General features: G+C 36.1%; 1 long non-coding RNA gene across 2 annotated transcripts in view; it reads left to right on the top strand.

Annotated features, from left to right (window-relative positions):
• LOC123235326 overlaps nt 1-23,708 on the top strand; it is a 173,901-nt gene that overhangs the window by 61,132 nt on the left and 89,061 nt on the right. The window lies entirely within an intron of this gene.

The raw sequence follows: 23,708 nt of genomic DNA, 5'->3' as shown, positions 1-23,708 counted from the left end.
ATTGTTATATTTATTGCCATATAATTGGGTGAAATAGTTTTTAATGATTGCCTTAATTTCCCCTTCATTAGAGATGAGGTCTCCCTTTTCATCTTTGATACTGTCAATTTGGTTTTCTTTTTTCCTTTTTTTTTTTATTAGATTGACTAGTACTTTGTCTATTTTATCTGTTTTTTCAAAATCCCAGCTTTTAGTCTTATTTATTAATTCAATAATTCTTTTACTTTCGATTTTATTAATTTCTCCCTTGATTTTTAGTATTTTTAATTTAGTTTTCCTCTGGGGATTTTTAATTTGCTCGCTTTCTAATTTTTTGAGTTGCATGCCCAATTCATTAATCTCTGCCTCCTTAATTTGTTAATATATGCACTCAAGGATATAAATTTCCCCCTGAGTACTGCCTTGGCTGCATCCCACAGATTTTGGTAGGATGTCTCATCATTGTCATTCTCTTCAATGAAATTGTTGATTGTTTCTATGATTTTCTTATATACCTTTTTCAGCTTCTATTGTGTCTCATATTTTGTTGTTTGCTCATTTTTCCTAATTATAGGTAGGTTCTGTTTTCTGGGAAGTTGGGGTACTCTCTTAAACTTCAGTTCTTCCTTGATGCTATTTTAAACTTATTTTCTGGGTTGTTACTGGTTTACCAGATGGTTTGAGGGATGAGAGCTCTGAGAGCTCCTTCCCCCTGCTGATTCAGTTGACCCTTGAGATGCTGATAGCTTAAGGTCTTTCCTTAGGTTTAGGTGTAAGCGTTTGATCTCAGTCTAAACTTGATCAGGTCAGGGGCTGATAAAATTCTAGCCCCAGTCTTAGTCTCAAGTTTTTGTTTTCAAGGTGTATTTGATTCAATCAGGCACACCCTTGATTGCCCTGTCCTGGAGTTCTACCCTTAGTTTTGGGCAAAAAGATCTGGGGGTGGGTCATCATTCCAAACTGTGAATTATGTCCTCATCCCAAGCCCAGACTGGGATTCATGGCTTCACTCTGGGCCCAGATTGATCAGACCCTTCAGCCCAGATTGCTCTGGGCTGGGACTCTGGACTTCTCCACAGGTTTGAAATTTCAAGAGATGTGGGTTGACTTGGACCACTATTTGCCTTGGCAGGATCTCAGGGTCTGATTGTTAGCTAGGACTTAAGTTTGGAACCTGTGACAGCCAATGTGGGGTGGAGGAGTTGTGGTTTGCTTTTGGCTTGCTCTTTACTCTTTGCTATAGCCTCCTGCTAGCTCTGCTCCCCTTTCACCTCAGTTCCCCAGATGGTGTCTGTCTACCTTTTGGGTTTTTCTTTTCTTGAAGATTGTTTCACTCTCCTTTTTGTTTTTTTTCACTCCTGTATACATTTTGTGGTGATATTTTATTCTTGGTCAGAGAGGATTTTCATGGTTAAACAGTGCTGCTGCTCTAATTCCTCCTTCATCTTGGCTCTACTCCTGAAGGCTCTACCCCTGGAAGACCTCTTTTTCTAATTTTAAAAATTTGTATGCCTAATTCATTGATCTGTTATTTTTCTCTTTTATTGATGTAAGTATTTAGAGATGTAAATTTTCCTCTAAGTACTGCTTTGGCTGCATCCCATAAATTCTGGCTTGTTGTCTCATTGTTGTTTTTCTTTTTGATGAAATTATTTATTGTTTCTATGATTTTTTTCTTTGACCCATTCATTCTTTGTGATTAGGTTATTTAGTTTCCAAATAATTTTTAATCTATTCTTCTAAGGCTCCTTAATGAATACTTTTTTTTCACTATGGTATGCCTGAAAAGGATGTATTTGATATTTTTGCTCTGTGTTTTTGAGGCTTTTATGCTCTAATACGTGGTCAGTTTTTATTAAAATGTCATGTGCAGTTGAGAAAGAGGAAAAGGTATACTCTTTTCTATTCCAATTAAATTTTCTCTAGAGGTCTATCATATCTAACTTTTCTAAAATTTGAGTCATCTCTTTAACTTTTTTCTTCTTTATTTTGTGGTTAGATTTATCTAGTTCTGAGATGAGAAAGTTGAGGTCCCCCATTAATATAATTTTACTATTTTCTTCTGTAACTCACTTAACTTTAAGAATTTGGATGCTATGCCATTTGGCATATATGTTTAGTATTATTCATTATCTATGGTACCTTTTAACAAAATGTAGTTTCTGTGCTTATTCTCTTTTATTAGGTCTATTTTTGTTTTCTGCTTTGTCTGAGATCAGATTGCTACGCCTGCCTTTTTTACTTTGGCTAAAACATAATAGATTCTGTTCCAGTACTTCATTTTTACTTTTTTGTGTGTCTCTCTGTTTTAAATATGTTTCTTGTAAACAATGTATTGTTGGATTCTGGTTTCTAATTTATTATGCTTTCTGCTACCATTTTATGGGTGAGTTTATCCCATTCATATTCATAGTTATGCTTGCTAACTATGCATTTCCCTCCATTCTATGTTCCTATTCTCTCTCTCTTTTTACTCTGCCCTGTTTTGATAATGGTATCTTCTTCTGAGTTTGTGTTCTGATTTTCCCTGTCATAATAGTAGCTTTTGATGGTCAGGTTCTTTTCTTGTTATTTACTCCTTTTCCCAGCCTATTTCTTGTCTTTTAACTTCATATAAAAGTTAGGTTCTGTTCTAGTGATTGAGTGAGTACTCTCTCAACTTTTAGACCTTCATTGCTGCTGTTTTCAGAGCTAGTTCTGATGGTCTGTAAGTTTTGGTGCTTTTAAGATGTTATGATTCAAAGAGAGGTGTGGTCACTGCTGTTTTGATCTGTGCCTTGATCTTTACCCTGGAAGGATTCTTGCTCCCTATAGCCACAAGAGCTTTCTCTCCTCTTGGTCCTGGGACTTTTATCAGGTCCTTGCTCTGCTGTAACCATACATTCTAGTTCTCCTTTCTGCATTAGAACTGAGGCCAGGATCTCCTTCTCCTTTTGAAAGATTGGAAGTGTTCCTCATGTGCCCAGAACTCTGACCAAGATATCCTATTCCTCTGTGGCTGCAAGGGCTAGTTCTGCTCTGGAACTATGACCCAGAACTACACATGGGCACACAACAGGGCCCTGTAGCCAATGCCAGCAAAGAGTTCCTTGTAATTGTTTTCTTTCTTTTTCATTAAAAAACAAACAAACTTTTATCTTCCATCTTAGAATCAATACTGTGTATTGGTTTCAAGGGAGAAGAGTGGTAAGGGTTAGAAAAGGAGGAAAAGTAACTTGCTTATTGACTTATCACACAGTTAGGAAGTTTTTGAAGCCAGATTTGAATCTAGGATTTCCTATCTCTAAGCCTCCCTTTCAATCAACGGAGCCACCTAGCTACCTCCCTTATAATCTCTTTCTGAAGAGTTGTCTGACCCTCTTACTCACTCTGGGGTGAGTTTCTGAACTTTCTGCTGCTACTTTTGCAGTCACCTCTAAGGCCTGTTGCTTGTGTTGCCATTGTGTATGCTATGCTCCAGGCTGACCCTACCCAATGTCACAAACCATTTTTGTTGACCTCCTAACTTGTCTTGAGCTGAAAAGAGGTCTCACAAATATTTTGCTGGCTCTATCACTCCAGAATTCTATTTGAGGTATTATTTTAAAGTTATTTGTAGAGGAATGTTGGGAGACTTCAGATGAGTTGCTGCCTGTTTGCTGCCTGTTTGCTGCCATTTTGGCTCCATCTCTATGCTTGGAATTTTTATGCTCCTTTTAGTTAAAAGAAGAGAAAGACCATCAAAAGCTAGGCTCTGTCGGGAATAAAACTCTTTGTATTTTTGCTTTTATGAAAGAAAAGTTGCATTTGGATTGAATGGCATATCCTGGTTTCATAGTGGTGTCACATATGGTACAATTTTTGCCTTAGCTATTTCAACTTGAGTCAATTAAGTCTGTCTTTGTTTTTTCTGGTTTGAGGAATATTCCTAGATTCCTTTTAATTTATTTGCTTTTCTAATCCTGTGATTACCCAAGCTCCATAAGAAATCCCACCCCATGCTAAACTTCTAGTGTATTCTATACATTGAAATTTAAGCTTCCTATATTTTACTAAGCTCAGAAGGGCAGAAATGACCAGCACTACTCCTAGCTAAAAAAAAAAAAAGCTAAAAAGAGAAAAGGATAAAAAATGAACAAAGCCCTTCCTTCCAAGGAATGGTCCAGAAAAGATTAAAAAGGGGCCTATTATCAGGATCATTTTAGCTCGATGAGTATAAGATGGTAACTTGATTGAACTCATTTTCCTTTTTTTTTCTTTTTTGAGGAAAAAAGTATTCACAGTGCAATGAGTGATTTGAGTTGCCTTCTCTGAATATTAACTCATAGGATTAACAGGCTGCAATGTTTAATGTAAAACCAATCACCAGGCTGGCACCAAGAAGCAATGCAAAATCTGACTTGCTGGAAAGTGTGTCTTATTCAGAGGGTCTTTTATTGCAGCAAGATAATGGACTTAATAATAATCATCTGATTTTTTCACAGATGTGTTATTCATTTCTAGGCAGCCAATTGATTTCTATGAATCTGTGTGGTTTCACATCCCCAAGACCTTCCAATACTTGAGTATTATCCTCCTCTACCATAACATGCCCATATACCTTGTTTCTTCTCAGTTATTAGCCCGTTCTCTGATGATTGATATGCCATTTGTTTGATGAAGCTGCAACATCATCCTCAACAAACACTGGGTCATTCTACTGGTTAGTTTCAGGGCCTGAAGGTGCTGGTTCAAATTGTGATTCCTTCCTCCCCAACCCCACAAATCTAGGAAGAGGAGGGTGGTATAGCAGGAAGAATGCTGTTTTCAAATCCCAGCTCTGCTTCCAAGATCATTTGTGTCACTTATGTGACACAGAGTAAATCACATCACTTTTCTGGGCCACCCCATCTGTGAAATGGAGGAGGCTGAAATGATGATGGCCTCTAAGATCCTTTCCAGTCCTAAATCTATGATGCTGTGATCCTTTCAGATAAGGCTTTTTGTTCTTTCTAATTAGAAAATAAATGAATATCAAGTGTAGAAATCTCTTCCTTTTGTGGAGTTTCCATTCATTCTTCTATGCAAGGGTTCCTAACCTTTTTTTGTGTCATGGAGTCTATTGGTATTCTGGTGAGGTCTGTGGAACTCTTGTCAGAATAATGTTTTTAAATCCAGAAAGCAAAATACATAGAATTACAAAGGAAACAAATCATATTGAAATAAAGATGTAATCCTTTTCTCATATAAGTTCACAGACCCTGCTATAATGTATATTTAATTAAAAAATTTTTAATCAACTAAAATCTACCTTCTCTATAAAATACTTGTAACAAACATGCATAGTCAAACAAAAATTCTCACATTAATTATGTCCAAAAATATATTTTGTTGCAATCTGCACTCTGAGTCCATCACCTCTCTAATATGTATTTTAAATTAGTTTTTAAAGTGATGGGAAAATCATTCCACTTAAACAAAAATTAAAAATCGCAATTTTGGATATAAGTAGTCATTTTATTTCTAGGTCAGCTCTTAGGCTCCTTTATACCTCTTCCCAGAATGGTGCTATTTGTTGGTACCCTGTGAAGAAGGTTTAATTTTTTTTAAGACATTCTGATATCATGGCTTATTAAAGAAACTCTAGAAGTAGGAACCAAATGGTCTGTTAAAGTCAGAGGGCTGCCATAATAAGGAAAATAGTATGATCATTAGAATATTAAATTACATCAAGACCTTTTTCTTCTCCCTATCTGCTTTTATTGAATTTTTGTCATGAGCACTAATATAGAATCATTCCACATTTTACCTTCCATTAGGACCTTGGTAAAAGTCAGAGGAGTCCCCGAACAGTATAATGGTAGATTTTGTGTGTACACATATGCTGGTGTGTGGAGACTGTATCTATAAATGCTTCTTGAGTAATTGACTGGGCTGTTGGATTGGAATTGAAGACTACCAAAGATAGATACCAATTAGTCAATCATCCAATAACAAATCCTTGACCTGGAAATTAAAGACCTCTACCAAATGATTTCAATTCACTTTTCTAGGGTTATTTTATATTATTCTCTTCCATCCTCTTTTAGCCAAACTGGTCTATTGATTGTTTTCTGAACTTGACTTTCTACTCCTCATCTTGGTTCTTAGAATGGACTTCCTTCTCATAGTTACCCCTTAGAATTCCTTGTTTCCTACAAGGCTCAATTTAGCTAACATCTCTTCTGTTAAGCCTTTTTAGATCCCACTAGCTCTTAGTATTATCTTCTTCCTGAAACAGTCTTGCATTTATTTACATATCTTTTGAATACCCTGTGCCTAGCAACATGCCTGACATATAGTAGGAGCCTTATAGATAGTTGATGATGGGTTAAATGATTCAATGATGCCCCCTCCACTCTCACCCCTTCACCAAGTAGAGTTTGAGGGCAAGAAATGTTTCAATTTTTTTTAATACTGGCCCCTTGCACAATGCCTCATGCATGGTTGACAATTAATGTTTGTTTTTTGAACTGGATTACATTCCAGCTAAGTTGGCAATAAATATCTATAAAGCAAGCTCTACTTTTTCATTGACTTCCATTAAAAAAACCCAAAGATATGCTCACACAGATATAATCTTATAATAGACTGGCCTTGAAAACTTGGATAAAATGGGTTATGATGGTTGTCTGATCCATGGCATGTTGAATGTTTAGTCTTGTGTTTGATCAAGCATGTCACTCATTTTCCAAAGTGTGTATAATGCTTTGTGCCTTTCTGATCCCTAAGCCCAATACTTGGGATAGGATTGGGGTGTTGGGTTAGATACAACAGAGCAGACACATATTAAACCTGTGCACACTGACCTTCCACCCTAACTCCTTTTTTTTCAAGGAGGACTTAAAATGCCAATAGTCTAGGTTTCCTTGGGTATGAAAAACATAGCAGTTTCACCCCAATTCCACCCCACCTCGTCCCACAAACATTAAGTGCCTACCAAGTATAAGCATCATGCCATGCAAAGGCCTATTTCTGGCTCCATCATTCAACCTCATGTAGCCATAACCTTTAACTTTGTTGAAATGTTCCTAAAGCCATAATTTCCTGTGCTTGTTTTTGGATTTCATGACACAGTCTTTCTCCTGTCCAACTGTTCTATTTAGCATATATTTGTTTTTAAAGTTTTAAATTAATTTTGAGAATTTCAAATACCCTTTAAAATAATGAGAAATATCTGGATTTAGGGGAGAGAGGCTATGGTGGTCACAAGACTAGGATTGTGAATTACTCTTCTAAAGGCAATGTTACTAGGTTGGTTAAAACAATAAAATCTGTATTAATGAAGGCGCTAGAATGAAACTCAGCACTGGGAAAGGTTTCCCAGGCATGGAAATGAAAAGGGTTTACTTTTGGAATTTTTGCTACATTATTCTTGAACTAATTTAATGTAGAGTTGATTTCCAGATTAATGGGGTTGCTAAAACCTTATAACATCAATGAATCAATAAACATTTATTAAGCATCTACTATATATCATGCTCTGTAATTGCTGGAGTTACCAAAAAGAGGCAAAATTGAGTCCTTTTTCTCAAGGAGTTTACACACACACACACACACACACACACACACACACACACACACACACACACAAATGATACACAGAATAAATAGGAAATAATTAACAGAAGGAAGGCACTGGAATTAAAAGTGGTTGGGAAAGACTTTCTGTAGAGGGTGAGATTGTTAAAGGAAGTCAGGAAAGCTAGTAGGCATATTTTCCACTATGGTCTGTGACTATATAAGGCAGACTAGTGTGGTGAAAACACTTTAGATTTGGAGGTAGAGGTCCTGGAAGCAAAGCATAGCTTAGCTACTTGCCAATTTTGTGATCTTAGGAAAAGCATCATGTTTCAGTTTCATCATCTATAAAATGAGTAGGATAAAATTTGTAATGCCTGACTCAGGAATATTGTGAAGAAAATACTTCATAATTTTAAAACTTTATAAACATGACCTATGATTATGATTTGATCCTAGTGGCAGTAAAGTGTCTTTTATTTTAACTTTTGAAGTTTTATTAATACTCTTTTTGTTTTATATACCAAAGCTATTTCCCAATACAGAGTAACCTCCATAGAACTCTTCCTTGTAACAAGGAAAACAGGTACACAAAACTGCCTGATATTATACATGCAATACTCCATATCCATAATCAATCACCTGTCTGCTGAGAGGAAATTGCCTCATCATTTGTCTTCTGAGATCAAGATTGGTTGTTGCATTTAATCTGAGTTCAGCTGCATTTTAGAATTTTTTCATTAAACATTGTCGTAGACACTGTGAACAGTGCTTTTCTGAATATTCTGCTCTATTTGTTTTGCATTAATTCATATAAATCTTCCCATGTTTCTCTGAATTCCCTCCTATGCACTTTCTTATGGCACGATTACATTCATATACCATATGTTGCTAAACTACTCTCTAATTGATAAGCACCAGATTTGTTTCTATTTTTTTGCCAACTTTTAAAAAATTTTTTTTAAATTTTTTAGAAAAAATTTTCCATGGTTAGATGATTCATGTTCTTACTTTCCCCTTTGCCCCCCAAATCCCCCCCCCCATAGCTGATGAGCATTTCCACTGGTTTTAATATGTGTCATCGATCAAGACCTATTTCCATATTATTGATAGTTGCATTGGTGTGGTCGTTTCAAGTCTACATCCCCAATCATGTCCACATCTAACCATGTGTTCAAACAATTGTTTTTCCTCTGTGTTTCCCACTCCTGTAGTTCTTCCTCTGAATGTGGATAGCATTATTTTCTATAAATCCCTCAGAATTGTCCTGAGTAATTGCATTGTTGCTAGTACAGAAGTCCATTACATTCAATTTTACCACAGTATATCAGTCTCTGTGTACAATGTTCTTGTGGCTCTGCTCCTTTCACTCTGCATCAATTCCTGGAGACCATTCCAGTTCACATGGAATTCCTCCAGTTTATTATTCCTTTGAGCACAATAGTATTCCATCACCAGCATTATACCACAATTTGTTCAGCCATTCCCCAATTGAAAGGCATACTGTCATTTTTCAATTTTTTGCTACCACGAAAAGAGTGGCTATAAATATTTTTGTACAAGTCTTTTTATCTACGATCTCTTTGGGGTACAAACACAGCAATGGTATGGCTGGATCAAAGGGCAGGCATTCTTTTAGCACTCTTTGGGCATATTTCCAAATTTCCAGCCAGAATTCCATCAGCAATGCATTAATGTCCCAATTTTGCCACATCCCATCCAACATTTATTACTCTCCCCTTCTATCATTTTAGCCAATCAGCTAGATGTGAGGTGATATCTCAGAGTTGTTTTGATTTGCATTTCTCTAATTATTAGAGATTTAGAACACTTTCTCATGTGCTTATTGATACTTTTGATTTCTTTACCTGAAAATTGCCTATTCATGTCCTTTGCCCATTTATTGATTGGGGGGTGGCTTGATTTTTTTGTACAATTGATTTAACTCCTTGTATATTTGAGTAATTAGACCCCTGTCAGAGATTTTTGTTATAAAGATTTTTTTCCCAATTTGTTGTTTCCCTTCTGATTTTGGCTACATTGTTTTTGTTTGTACAAAAGCTTTTTAGTTTGATATAATCAAAATCATTTATTTTACATTTTTTAATTTTCTCTAACTCTTGTTTGGTTTTAAAATCTTTCCTTTCCAATAGATCTGACAAGTATACTATTCTGTGTTCACTTAACTTATTTATAGTTTCCCTCTTTATATTCAAGTCATTCACCCATTCTGAATTTATCTTGGTGTAGGGTGTGAGATGTTGATCTAAACCTAATCTCTCCCATATTGTTTTCCAAATTTCCCAGCAGTTTTTGTCAAATAGTGGATTCATGTCCCAAAAGTTGGGCTCTTTGGGTTTATCATACACTGTCTTGCTGATGTCACTTACCCCAAGTGTATTCTACTGATCCTCCCTTCTGTCTCTTAGCCAGTACCATACCGTTTTGATGACCACTGTTTTATAGTACAGTTTAATATCTGGAACTTCTAGGCCACCTTCCTTCATGGTTTTTTTCATTATTTCCCTTGATATTCTTGATCTTTTGTTTTTCCAAATGAACTTTTTATATTTTTTTCTAATTCAGTCAAAAAGCTTATTGGTAGTTTGATAGGTATGGCACTAAATAAGTAAATTAATTTGGGTAGAATGGTCATTTTTATTATGTTAGCTCATCCTATCCATGAGCAATCAATGTTTTTCCAGTTGTTTAGATCTAGTTTTAATTGTTTGAAAAGTGTTTTGTAGTTGTTTTCATATAATTCCTGTGTTTGTTTTGGTATATAGATTCCTAAGTATTTTATATTGTCTAGGGTGATTTTAAATGGTGTTTCTCTTTCTACCTCTTGCTGCTGTGATGTGTTGGAAATATATAGAAATGCTGATGATTTATGTGCATTTATTTTATATCCTGCAACTTTGCTAAAGTTGTTGATTATTTCTACTAGCTTGTTAGTTGATTCTCTAAGATTTTTTAAGTATACCATCATATCATCTACAAAGAGTGATAATTTACGCCTATTTTAATGCCTTCAATTTCTTTTTCTTCTCTACTTTCTACTGCTAGTGTTTCTAGTACAATGTTAAATAATAGAGGTGATAGTGGGCATCCTTGTTTCATGCATGATATTATTGGGAAGGCTTCTAATTTATCCCCATTGCATATGATGCTTGTTGATGGTTTATTATTTTTAGGAAAGGCCCTTCTATTCCTATACTTTCCAGTGTTTTCAATAGGAATGGGTGTTGTATTTTGTCAAGGGCTTTTTCAGCATCTGTTGAGATAATCATGTGATTTTTGTTGGTTAGCTTGTTGATATAGTCAATTATGTGGATGGTTTTCCTAATGTTGAGCCATCCTTGCATTCCTGGTATAAATCCCAATTGATCATGATGGATAACCCTCTTGTTCACTTGCTGGAGTCTTTTTGCCAGTATTCTATTTAAGATTTTTGCATCTATGTTCATTAGGGAGATTGGTCTGTAGTTTTCTTTCTCTGTTTTTGACCTACCTGGCTTTGGAATAGTACCATATTTGTGTCATAAAAGGAATTTGGTAGGACACCTTCTTTGCTCATTATTTTTTTTTTATTTAAAAAAATTTTTTAAACCCTTAACTTCTGTGTATTGGCTCATAGGTGGAAGCGTGGCAAGGGTGGGCAATGGAGGTCAAGTGACTTGCCCAGGGTCACACAGCTGGGAAGTGTCTGAGGCTGGATTTGAACCTAGGACCTCCCGTCTCTAGGCCTGACTCTCAATCCACTGAGCTACCCAGCTGCCCCCCTTTGCTTATTATATAAAATAATTTGTACAGTATTGGGATTAGTTGTTCTTTGAATGTTTGATAGAATTCACTTGAGATCTATCAGGACTTGGCAATTTTTTCTTAGGAAATTCTTTGATGGCTTGTTCAATTTCTTTTTCTGATATTGGATTATTTAAGTACTCTATTTCTTCTGCTGTTAATCTAGGCAATTTATATTTTTGTAGATATTTATCCATACCACCTAGATTGCTATATTTATTGCCTTATAATTGGATAAAATTGTTTTTATTTATTATTATTTTTTATTCAAATATTTTATTTTTTTTAGAAAATTTTTCCATAGTTACATGATCCATGTTCTTACTTTCCCCTTCACCCTCTTTACCCCTCCCCCTATAGCCTATGATCATTTCCACTGGTTTTAACATGTGTCATCGATCAAGACCTATTTCCGTATTATTGATAGTTGCATTGGTGTGGTTGTTTCAAGTATACATCCTCATTCATGTCCACATCAACCCATGTGTTCAAGCAATTGTTTTTCTTCTCTGTTTCCACTCCTATAGTTCTTCCTCTGAATGTGGGTAGTGTTCTTTTCCATAAATCCTCAGAATTGTCCTGGGCCATTGCATTGCTGTTAGTACAAAAGTCCATTACATTCGATTTTACCACAGTGTATCAATCTTTGTGTACAATGTACTTCTGGCTCTGCTCCTTTCACTCTGAATCAATTCCTGGAGGTCTTTCCAATTCACATGGAATTCCTCCAGTTTATTATTCCTTTGTGCACAATAGTATTCCATCACCAGCATATACCACAATTTGTTCAGCCATTCCCCAATTGAAGGACATACACTCGTTTTCCAGTTTTTTGCCACCACAGAAAGAGTGGCTATAAATATTTTTGTACAGGTCTTTTTATCTATGATCTCTTTGGAGTACAAACACAGCAATGGTATGACTGGATCAAAGGGCAGGCATTCTTTTAGCACTCTTTGGGCATATTTCCAAATTTCCAGCCAGAATGGTTGGATCAGTTCACAACTCCATCAGCAATGCATTAATGTCCCAATTTTGCCACATCCCATCCAACATTTATTACTCTCCCCTTCTATCATTTTACCCAATCTGCTAGATGTGAGGTGATACCTCAGAGTTGTTTTGATTTGCATTTCTCTAATTATTATTATTAGAGATTTAGAACTCTTTCTCATGTGATTATTGATAGTTTTGATTTCTTTATCTGAAAATTGCCTATTCTTGTCCCTTGTCAATTTATCAATTGGGAAATGGCTTGATTTTTTATACAATTGATTTAGCTCCTTTTAAATTTCAGAAATGTAGTGCAAATAGGGTGCATGTCAGCCCTGCAAAGCCTTACTGCAGAATATCTGACAGTTGAGAAGGGTTTAGAATCTTGAGGAAGTTCAGTTGACCCTGTTGACTCATGGAGAGGAGCAGGATCAATCTGAGCTCTTTCTTTGGATTGAAACCTGGCCTATATCCTGCATCTTTTCTCTTAAAAATTGTTAGCTTAAATATTTCCTTTGAATCTCCCTGACCTCCCTATTCCCCATCTTCATTTTCCCTGCCTGAATTTCTGTGAGGTTTTGAAAGGAGGGTAGATCGGAGTGTTAGTTTTAAACTTGATAGTTTAAATAGTCAAATAGGGCTTACCCTTGTTACAAATTATCTATTTAATCATTATATCCAATTTTCTTAACACTATTGATTACAAAACCACTTGAGAGCTGAGTTAAGGCAGGTCCTTTCTCAGTTTCATGTTCCTATCTCCCTCCCCCACCTTTAGCTTTCTCTAGGCAGCTGTTAGGGTTACCTTGTATCCTTCATCCCTTCCAATCAACCCTAGAAATCAATAAACCCTGTTTGTCTTTTAATCAAAACCTTTGGCTACTTCATTAGTTGATTGATAAGCGAGGGAGGAGGTGAGAGAAGGATAACATTCTCTCTGGGTTCTGAGGGATTGACGGTGTCCATTTTGGAGGAAGTGTAATCTTAATACTTACTCTGAACTCTTCCTTTGTAAGCCTGAGAAACTGACTAGCAGCCCTCTAGTCAGTTTCAAGTCATTCTTGGCTGGCTTTAACCTTTGTCTGTGGAAGTGCCCTTCCTACCTAAAGGTCTGTTTCCCTGTAGTGTCTCTGTCTTACCCTGTGTCCCAGTCTGTGTTTCCCAGGCAACAGCTGTTTGCCTAAAGTATCTCATCCTATCCCTTACAACTCCTTATACCTCTGTGTTTATATTCCCTAAACTCAGTCATTCCCTTACTACTCTTACCACCTCAATTTACCACCTTTACCATTATACCTTCCTTATTCACTTTACTGCCTTAGGGATTCACAAACCCCTATCCTCAGTGCCTTATCCTCTATTCCAACCATACCTGTGCCTTGATTTCCCTCCTACCTCTAGCCTATTCCCTTAATTACCTCCAGCCTTTGGTCCCATATCATCCTATTGCCTTATTCTCTATTGCAACCTTACATCTGCCAATATTCCCTTATTACATCTGGTGAGCACAGTTAACAAAAAAAACCTGCAGTCTTCTGAAACAACAAAAATTAATCTGGCAAAAATTACATTTATTTTAGCCAGTGTTTCCATAATGACTTGGTCGCTTATGCAAGATCTATACAACTTTTGGCTAGTAAAAGTCCCAAATCTAGTACAACAAATGCTAGAAATATATGATTACTATAAATGGTTTGCCTTTACACTAGCCGAATGCATATGTTTCATCCCCACCGCTATTGCAATTATCCTATCTCTCTGGCAATTCCTTATAATCTCTAAGGCAGTTCTGACTCACCTGTATAATTATTTTAAGACACCTCCAGCAAAAACTGACACTGAATTCACGGAACTAGTAGAGAATATCAAGCTACCGTTCAAAGTGTTGAAACAAATTCGAGAGGGAAAAGAACTAGACAAGCACAGGATCCTTCAATTGGAGATTGTGGAATCAAAATTTTTAGGACACAATAACACCACAAAAGATCAACCAATCCAAAATGCTATAGTCTCTGTATTACTGATTGTGGACAGGACTATTGTTCAATCAGGAGAGGGGGTGGTGCACGTAAAGACATATATAAGGCATTCACTCCAAGTGATATGGAAGTTCTAAAAAGGCAATTCCCCAAGTTCTATGAAAAACCTTTCAAGACCCTCAAGGAATTAAAAAAGGTGTTCACTTTATTTAACCCTAGTTTTGATGACGTTGAATTTCTTTTGGGGGAATTTTACTCTCCCTCGGGAAAAGGAAAAATTCCTTAATGAAACTAGGACAAATCCCAATTTGGAATCTTGGCCACAGATTCATCAAGACCTAGATTTTACACAACATGCCAATATGAGATATTTAATGAGGTGCAGAGCAGATTTAATTGAAGCCATGAGATTGCATGCTAAAAGTCAAAATGCATGGCAAAAATTCGAAAAACTGAAACAAGGGGAAGAACACCTGAGTAGTTTTCTGGATAGGGTCATTGAAGCTGCAGAAACGATTCTTGGTCTTGGAGACACACATGCCCAGGATACAATTGATCACCTATGGAGACAGTTTGTAAAGGGAACCTCAATCCTGATACAAAACTATTTTAGAGAAAGTTGTCCACAGTGGGAATCACTACCACTGGAGGATGTAAGGCAACACGCAGCATACATTCACGATTCAAAACAGAAAGAGGCAAGATTGGCTAAACAATCTGATACTGATAAAGATGAAGTCATAGCTGATTTGAAACAACAATTAAAATAGGCAAAGTGGGAGAAAGAAATAGAGGATGTGAAAAATTTTGCTCTCTAAACAAGTAGGAGCCAAAATCAGTATAGGCAACCTACTAGAAACACCCAAAGAACCAAATCTTCCCCACGTTGCTATCTATGTGGACGGATTGGGCATGTCCTTCGATTTTGTAGATTTAGGCAGCAAATAAATCTTTCTAGAAACAATAACCAAAATCAGAGAGACAGAGGCAACAGAAAAACCTTTTAAAATTCGAAATGGTCTAAAAACAACAATGAATCAAAAAGAAATGATGATAACAAACATGATGGTGAGTGTTGTAATCATGCATGTAAAAAATATACTCAAACCCCTTCATTAGATGATATGGAAAGATATATTCAAATGGGAACGAAACCCAAGAATTCACCCTATTTGCACTATAGTAATTAGACCTCTGTCAGAGTTTTTTGTTATAAAGATTTTTTCCCAATTTGTTGTTTCCCTTCTGATTTTGGTTGTATTGTTTTTGTTTGTACAAAATCTTTTTAATTTAATATAATCAAAATCATTTATTTTATATTTTGTAATTTTCTCTAACTCTTGCTTGGTTTTAAAATTTTCTCTTTCACATAGATCTGACGAGTATACTATTCTGTGTTGACTTTATTTATAGTTTCCTTCTTTATATTCAGGTCATTTACCCATTCTGAATTTATCTTGGTGTAGGGTGTGAGATGTTGATCTAAACCTAATCTCTCCTATATTGTTTTCCAATTTTCCCAACAGTTTTTGTCAAATGGTGGATTTTTGTCCTAAAAGTTATGCTGTTTGGGTTTATCATACACTGTCTTGCTGATGTCACTTACCCCAAGTCTATTCCACTGATCCTCCCTTCTGTCTCTTAGCCAGTACCATATTGTTTTGATGACCACTGCTTTGTAGTATAGTTTAATATCTGGTACTGTTAGGCCACCTTCCTTCATGTTTTTTTTTTCCATTTTTCCCTTGATATTCTTGATCTTTTGTTCTTTCAAGTGAACTTTGTTATAATTTTTTCTAATTCAGTAAAAAAGTTTTTTTGGTAGTTTGATAGGTATGGCACCAAATAGGTAAATTAATTTGGGTAGAATGGTCATTTTTTTATGTTAGCTTGTCCTACCCATGAGCACTCAATGTTTTTCCAATTGTTTAGATCTAGTTTTAATTGTTTGGAAAGTTTTTGTAGTTGTGTTTGTATAATTCTTGTGTTTGTTTTGCAAAATAGTTTTTAATGTTTGCCTTAATTTCCTCTTCATTAGAGGTGAGGTCTCCCTTTTCATCTTTGATACTCTTAATTTGGTTTTCTTCTTTCCTTTTTTTATTAGATTTACCAGTACTTTGTCTATTTTATCTGTTTTTTCAAAATAACAGCTTCTAGTCTTATTTATTAATTCAATAGTTCTTTTACTTTCAATTTTATTAATTTCTCCTTTGCTTTTTAGTATTTCTAATTTAGTTTTCATCTGTAGATTTTTAATTTGTTTATTTTCTAATTTTTTAAGTTGCATGCCCAATTCATTAATCTCTGCCCTCCCTAATTTGTTAATATATGCACTCAGTGATATAAATTTTCCCCTTAGAACTGTTTTGGCTGTATTCCATAGGTTTTGGTAAGAAGTCTCATCATTGTTATTGTCTTCAATGAAATTATTAATTGTTTCTATGATTTGTTCTTTCACTAAATGATTTTGGAGAATCATATTATTTAATTTTCAATTAGTTTTTGGTTTGCCTCTCCATGTATTCTTACTAATAACTATTTTTATTGCATTATGATCTGATTAGGTTGCATTTATTATTTTTACTTTTTGTGTTTGTTTACGATGTTTCTATGCCCTATTACATGGTCTATCTTTGTGAATGTTTCATGTGCTGCTGAAAAGAAAATGTATTCCTTTTTGTCTCTATTTATCTTTCTCCATATATCTATTAACTCTAATTTTTCTAGGGTTTCATTCACCTCTCTTATCTCTTTCTTATTTATTTTTTGGTTTGATTTATCTAGGTCTGATAGGGGAAGGTTGAGGTCCCCCACTAGTATAGTTTTGCTATCTATTTCATCTTTCAGCTCCACTAGCTTCTCCTTTAGAAATTTGGAAGCTATACCATTTGGTGCATACATGTTGAGTACTGATATTTCTTCATTGTTTATACTGCCTTTTATTAGGATGTAGTTACCTTCCCTATCTCTTTTAACCAGATCTATTTTTACTTTGGCTTTGTTAGAGATCATGATGACAACCCCTGCCTTCTTTTTCTCATTTTAAGCCCAATAGATTTTGCTCCATCCTTTCATTTTTACTCTATGTATGCCTGCCTGCCTCGTGTGTTTCTTGTAGACAACATATGGTAGGATTTTGGTTTCTAATCCACTCTGCTAATTGTTTCCGTTTTATGGGTGAGTTCATCTCATTCACATTCAGAATTATAATTACCAACTATGTATTCCCAGACATTTTGATTCTCTCTCCTTGTCCTGTCCTTTCTTCTTTCACTATTTCCTTTTATACCAGTGTTTTGTTTTGAATCAGTTCCTCTATTCCCCTCCCTTGTCTTACTTCCTTTTCTCCCCTCTTCCTTCTTATTCCCCTCTTACTCTTCTTTAGGATCTTTTTAAGCTCCCTCCCCACTTCCTAGTGTTACTTCCCTCCCCACCACTCCTTTTATTACCCTTCTATTTCTTTATAGGGCATGAATCAATTCTGTGCCCTAATGGATCTGATTGTTCTTCCCTCTTTAACTTGATTTCAATGCACTGAAGTATTAAATATTTCCTCTCTCCAACCTCTTTACCTTTCCAGTGTATTGTTATTCTTCCCTGTTGGCTCCACGTACTTCTTTATGGAATATAAATTCATTCCATTTTTTTTGGTTTTCCCATTTTTCTCAATATTACTCTCTTTTCCCCCCTCTAGTTTTGTATATATTTATACATAAATAAATATATGATAATTTCTTGTAAGATGATGTCTAAACTTTTTCTTTTATCGTGATGTTCTGGTAAACCAATAATTCTTAAATTGTCTCTTCTAGCTCTGTTCTCCAAATCTTTGGTTGAATCAATGAGTTGTTTCATATTCTTCTCAAATTTTTCATTTTTGTTTTATATATTGTTGCTGCCTTGTGAAGTCATTTGCTTCTAGTTGTTGAGTTCTATTTTTTAAAGACTGAATTTCATCCCTAGTTTTTTGGTCATCCTTCTCCTTCTGGTCTGATTTTCTTTGTAGATCATCTTTTGCCTTCTTGGCTTCATTTGCAAACTGGCCAATTTTGGATTTTAAGACTTTATTTTCTTGTTTTAGTTCATGTATTTCCTTTTTCAAATTGTCGTTAGCCTCTCTTGCCTCTCTTGATTGTTTTTTGAGTTCTTGAAGTTCTTGAATTAATTGAATTTTGAGATCTTCCAAAGCCTGTGTCCAATTCACTGGAACTTCTTGCTTTTCTTCTATTTCTATTTCATTTGCTCTCTTTTCACTTCCTTGAAAGGAGCTTTCAATTGTCATTTCTTTTCTCTTTTTCTATTGTTTACTCATATTTTTTTTATTTTTTCCTTTCTGCTAGTTTGAGCAGATGTATTTAATGTTCTTTGATGAAAGATCTTCCCTCATTTGGCAATGGAAGTTTGTAGTTACTTTCTCTGCCCTCTGAAGACTTCTATTGTTTGTCCAATTGATGGAATTAAGCCTGTATTGATTGGGTTAGTCTTTACTGCTAAATCTTCCCTGAGGCTAAAACCTCAAGAGGAGAAAAAAAGTGGGGGGACAAGAAGGAGTGTTTTTGCTGAGCTGAGCTAAGCTGTCTAGCAGTAGAATCCCCCTTATCTGTCCTTGTGTTTGACCTCGTTTTCTTTCCTCTTGAAGCCCTTTGTTCTCTATGAGGAAGCCAAGTGGTCCGTGGTCTGAGGTTTGGCTCTCTCTAAGCCACCATCTTCTGGGTGTTTTTGCTGTGTTTCTATGGTTTTCTCTGGCTTTTTCCTCCAGTTACCTCCCCAGTGCTTGTGTTCAAGTCCCCAAGTCTAGTGCCAACAAGGCCCTCTCTCGGGGCCAGTGAGCCTGCCCGCCTGGAGATTTCAGGGGCTGCTGGAGACTCTGCATAGCATGTGGGGGCAGGGTCCTGGGATTCCCCTTCTATACCTTCAGACTGGACAGTTTAAGAATTCAAGCCTTTTTCTTGGCTTACCTCTTTAGCTGTTCAGCAGTAGGATTCCTCCTGCTCTGTCCCGTTGTTAGAATTGGTCCTCTTTCTTCTTGAAGCTCATTGTTTTTTATCTTGGTGTGTCAAGGTGCAGAGGTTTTAAGATTGGCTCAGTCTAAAAGGAATTCCTAGAATTCCTTTTTTACCAACTTCTAAAAGTACTGTTATTAATATCTTGGATATATAGGACCCTTTTTTCCGTGTTTGAGTTTGTGTCTGAATTGTAGGATTTATTGGGTTAAAGGGTTTGAAAAATCTCATTTCTTTTCTAATGTAATTCAGAATTAATTTGACTATTTCATAGCTCCATCAATAGTGTGTTAGTATGTCTTCCCATAGCCCTGCTATTTTCATCTTTTATTATCCTTTACATTTTGAGGAAGGCTCCCCTAGCAATGAACCAAGCTTAAAATCACATGGCTTGATACATAAAGGACAGATAGCAGCAGATATTCCCAACAGCAGTTCCTTCATGCTAGACTAAGAAGTTGGTAAGATCCCATTTCTACCACTTACTAATTATTTGACCTTGGGCAAGTCACTTAAGTTCTCTAGTTATCAGTTTTCTCATTTATAAAATTAGACTTTTGGACTAGTTCTTAATCTATGATTTTTTGATCCTGAGGTAAAACCTAAGAGATTTAATTTGTAGTTCTCGTTTTATTACTGATTTGAAACATTTTCATGTGATTATTAGTAGTTTTTATTTTTAAAAAATATTCATGTCCTTTGACCACTTTCCTATTGAGAAATTATTCTAGATCTTCATTCATTTAGCTCTGCTGGTAAATGAGACCAGGCTATAGCTTCTCTCCAAGAAATGACCATTTGTTCCTAGAGCACTGGAGTAGTTGCTCAGTATTCCTCTTTTCCTTCCAGTGTGGCCCTGTTGATGGTGCAGTTAAGACCTCCTCCAATTGTTTTGGTGGATGCTGCTATTGCCCCACATGATGATGACTTTTTTAATTAACAAAATCACCAATCCAAGGTAAAACAAGCACACAAAAAGCAAAAGGCAGCCAAGAACCCCTGGAGTTCCCTAGCACTATCTATTACATGGGATGGGATCACTGTTTTACTAGGATAGACAGGTACCTTGTCCTTACTTATGTTTTGTTGCTGTCACATATTATCATCTTTCTGTTTCAGAAGGCTAATAAACCCAGGGGACTATGTTTGGGGACTCATTAATACATCCCACTTCAATTTCTTAGATAACACATGGCTAAAAGTAGGCTTCTTCTCACCCCAAGATTCCACATATTTGATTGGAACCAGTCAAGGAATATTTGGGCATACTCTAAAGGAATTGCATTAGAGACCCTTTGAAATTCTAAATGATCAAATGTCTCATGAAATGATGTTTTTTTTGTTGCCTTTTTGGCACAAAATTAACTCCATTAACGCCTTTTTTTTGTCTCTAAAAGGAGAAATGGTATGCCTTCTTTCTCTTTAATTACAACCTCTTTCATCTGGTTTCATGTCAAAACTGATACAATTCAGTTTCTTCAGTAGGATGTCCACTCATTGGTTACTGGACAAGAATCTTATATCTAAAGTACCAATAGCTAAATTAATGTTTGTAGACAATATTAAATCTATGTGATTATTAGTACAATATGTCTCTTCTCTGCCATTCTGTCATCGCTACTGAGAAGCATACTGAGGGCTGCAAAGGACTGAGTACCATTTTGTATTTTTCTTTGTTTCTTGCATGATTTGCCATGGTCAAAGGATTCATTGTCAGTTGGTATGAGCTATCTCAAAAGGGTATAGGCTGGTTCCCAGAAAGCAGACACGGTCTCTTGCCAGGACTATAATAAAAACCTTTCCATTAAGGTATAACCCGTCAGAGCTTGTGCTTCACTGCTATGCCTAATATGAATCTAGCCTCAACACCATTCTACAATGAAACTTTGATATAGAACTTTGTGGAGGCTATCTTGTATATCAGACTTCCCCCCCAGAAATATTTGACACAAAATTTCCCCCACTTCTGTAGTTTCACTTCTAATTCTAGTTGCACTGAACATGAGTTCTTATAAAAACTTTTAAATTCTTTAGAGCATTTTTCCATTTTGTCTTTTGTGATATCATATATCCCTTATTTGGATATCTGAATTCTCAACCAGAAATCTAGAAGGCATCTCTTTCCATGCTCTTTTATTATTTTTTGTGTGACCTTTTATGTTTAGGCAACATAAATATCTAAAGCATATGTTAGAAGATGCAGGTCTAAGCTTATTTTCTGTCTAACTACTTTCTAGTCTTGCCAGCTGTTCTTTTTGAATAAGGAGTCATTTCCCCAGTAGTTGTGTTCCTGGGTTTATTAAAAACTGTACTAGTTCGGAAAGTGTTTTTACTGAAAAGACGAGTATGAATGAATAGCACTTTTATATGAACTTCTCCTTGTATTACCCTGTTTTGAAGTTCCAAAGCTCAAACCCAACCAGCTGCCAAAACTGTTCCCCTTAGCTGATATCTTCACAACACCCTTTCTCCAAATTTGTTAAGCTTTCTTTTTGCTAAAACATTTCAGGAGAGAGACTGAATCAAGCAATAATAATATCTTACAGTTTTTATTATTTTTTAAAAATAGGTTTTACATTATATAGCTTGTTGGTATGCCATAAAAGTCATTTTAGGAAAAGCCATCTGCTATTTTGTTTCCAAATATCAGAGACAGAGCTATGTCCAATTTTAATGTCATAATGTTGGACTGTGTACTGTTTTAATCTGTCCTATGATAACAATGAATTAAAGGAGATGCTGAAGAAGGGGCATCTAAAGGGAATCTGTCTCCCCAAGACAGCAATAATGATTCTAGGAGACAGCTTTTGTTGAATTATCCATATCTTTCCTTAACCATATATGTGCAACCCACCAACACAGTCACAGATAGAGAAACATTGTGAAAAGGTAAAATGAGCATTTCTCAATAGCCTATCACGAGCAGCAGTATTTTTAGGGCTCAACAGAAGAAGGATGGGGACACTTTCCTCAATGGGAAACTCTTGGTGTGGCATGAAGCTGGTTCATTTTTTGAAGCTGAATGTGGGATCCTTTATTTATTCATTCTTGAGAGGTCAGGGGTACAGTTGTTTACTTTGCTGTCAGAGGACACCTGCAGTTATGCTCATAGAGAAATTCTTAATAGCTCCAGGGAGCTGGAAACCATCAGACCTTTAGCATGATAAAGATTTCATCCAGGGCAACCTTTTTCCTCAGAGACACAGGTCCATGGTTTTTATGAACTAACTGCTTCTAAAGAAGAGGTGGATGTAGCTCTAGAGGGTAAGCCCGAGTTGGAGATAAGTTAGAGAAAATCTAGGGATGGAGAAGGCTTGATCGTAATAAAGTGCCCATTCTAATGATCTGACAGTTTAATCCGAGAGACTCCCTGGATATACCATTTATGTGGAAAATTCAGGATGCTGTTTCTGTCAGGATATGTATTTGGTGCAAATGTCCAGCAAAAAAGTCATTTTCCCCTAATTATGTTGTGGGAAGTCAGAGAGTTGTTGCCTTTCCTTTCCTTTTTAAAAGTTCCCAGGTAAAAGGAACACTTAAAGATGTGTCCTTTCCCATGCATAATTTCAAAGTTTCCAAAGCTTAAATAGCTGCATTTGATGGAAGCCTCATCTATGCCCATAGAGGCAGATTAATGATGTAGAGTAACCAAGAGACAGGAAAACTAGGTTCCAAGTCCACCTCTCACAATGACTAGTTTTATGACAGTGAGTCCTAGAGTCCTAGTTTCCTTATCTATAAAATGAATATAGTAATTATCTGTACTTGGGACAGCTAGGTGGTGTAGTGGATATAGAGCAATAGACCCAAAGTCAAGAAGACTCCTTCTTGAGTCCAAATCTGGCCTCAGACATTTACTAGCCTTGTGACTCTGGGTAAGCCACTTTACCCTACTTGTCTCAGTTTCCTCACCTGTAAAATGGGCTGGAGAAGGAAATGGCAAACCATTCCAATATCTTTGCCAAGAAAACCCCAAATGGAGTAACAAAGAGTCAGATATGACTCACAAATGACTGCATAAAATACCTGTACCTATCTCACAGGGTCATTCTGAATCTCAAATGAAATAATTAATGTACATGAGGTGCCTTGCCCACCTTGAAATACTCTGTCCCTGTGGGCTATTATTACTCCTGTCAATGGAACTGTTGGAAGGCAGTAGGTGTGAAGCAGTTAGACACTGAGGTGTGTAGTAACTTTGGGCATGGTAGTGAAAGGGAGTTGAGTTTATTATGAAGATTAGTATTTGCTGAGGTAGGTGTGTGTGTGTGTGTGTGTGTGTGTGTGTGTGTGTGTGTGTGTGTCTAGTTATGTACCTATGGATACGTTGGTAGACTAGCACAAAGTATGTTGACAGTGTTAAAAAGAAAACAAAGAAGTTTTTTGCCACAGATATTGATCTTTCTGAGTGTGTGTAGTGTGGAAATGTGGA

Source organism: Gracilinanus agilis, chromosome 2 (genome assembly GCF_016433145.1).
Source record: "Gracilinanus agilis isolate LMUSP501 chromosome 2, AgileGrace, whole genome shotgun sequence".
Classification (NCBI taxonomy): Eukaryota; Metazoa; Chordata; class Mammalia; order Didelphimorphia; family Didelphidae; genus Gracilinanus; species Gracilinanus agilis.
Note: the sequence above shows the minus strand (reverse complement) of the source record. Positions and strands in the feature narration are given on the sequence as shown.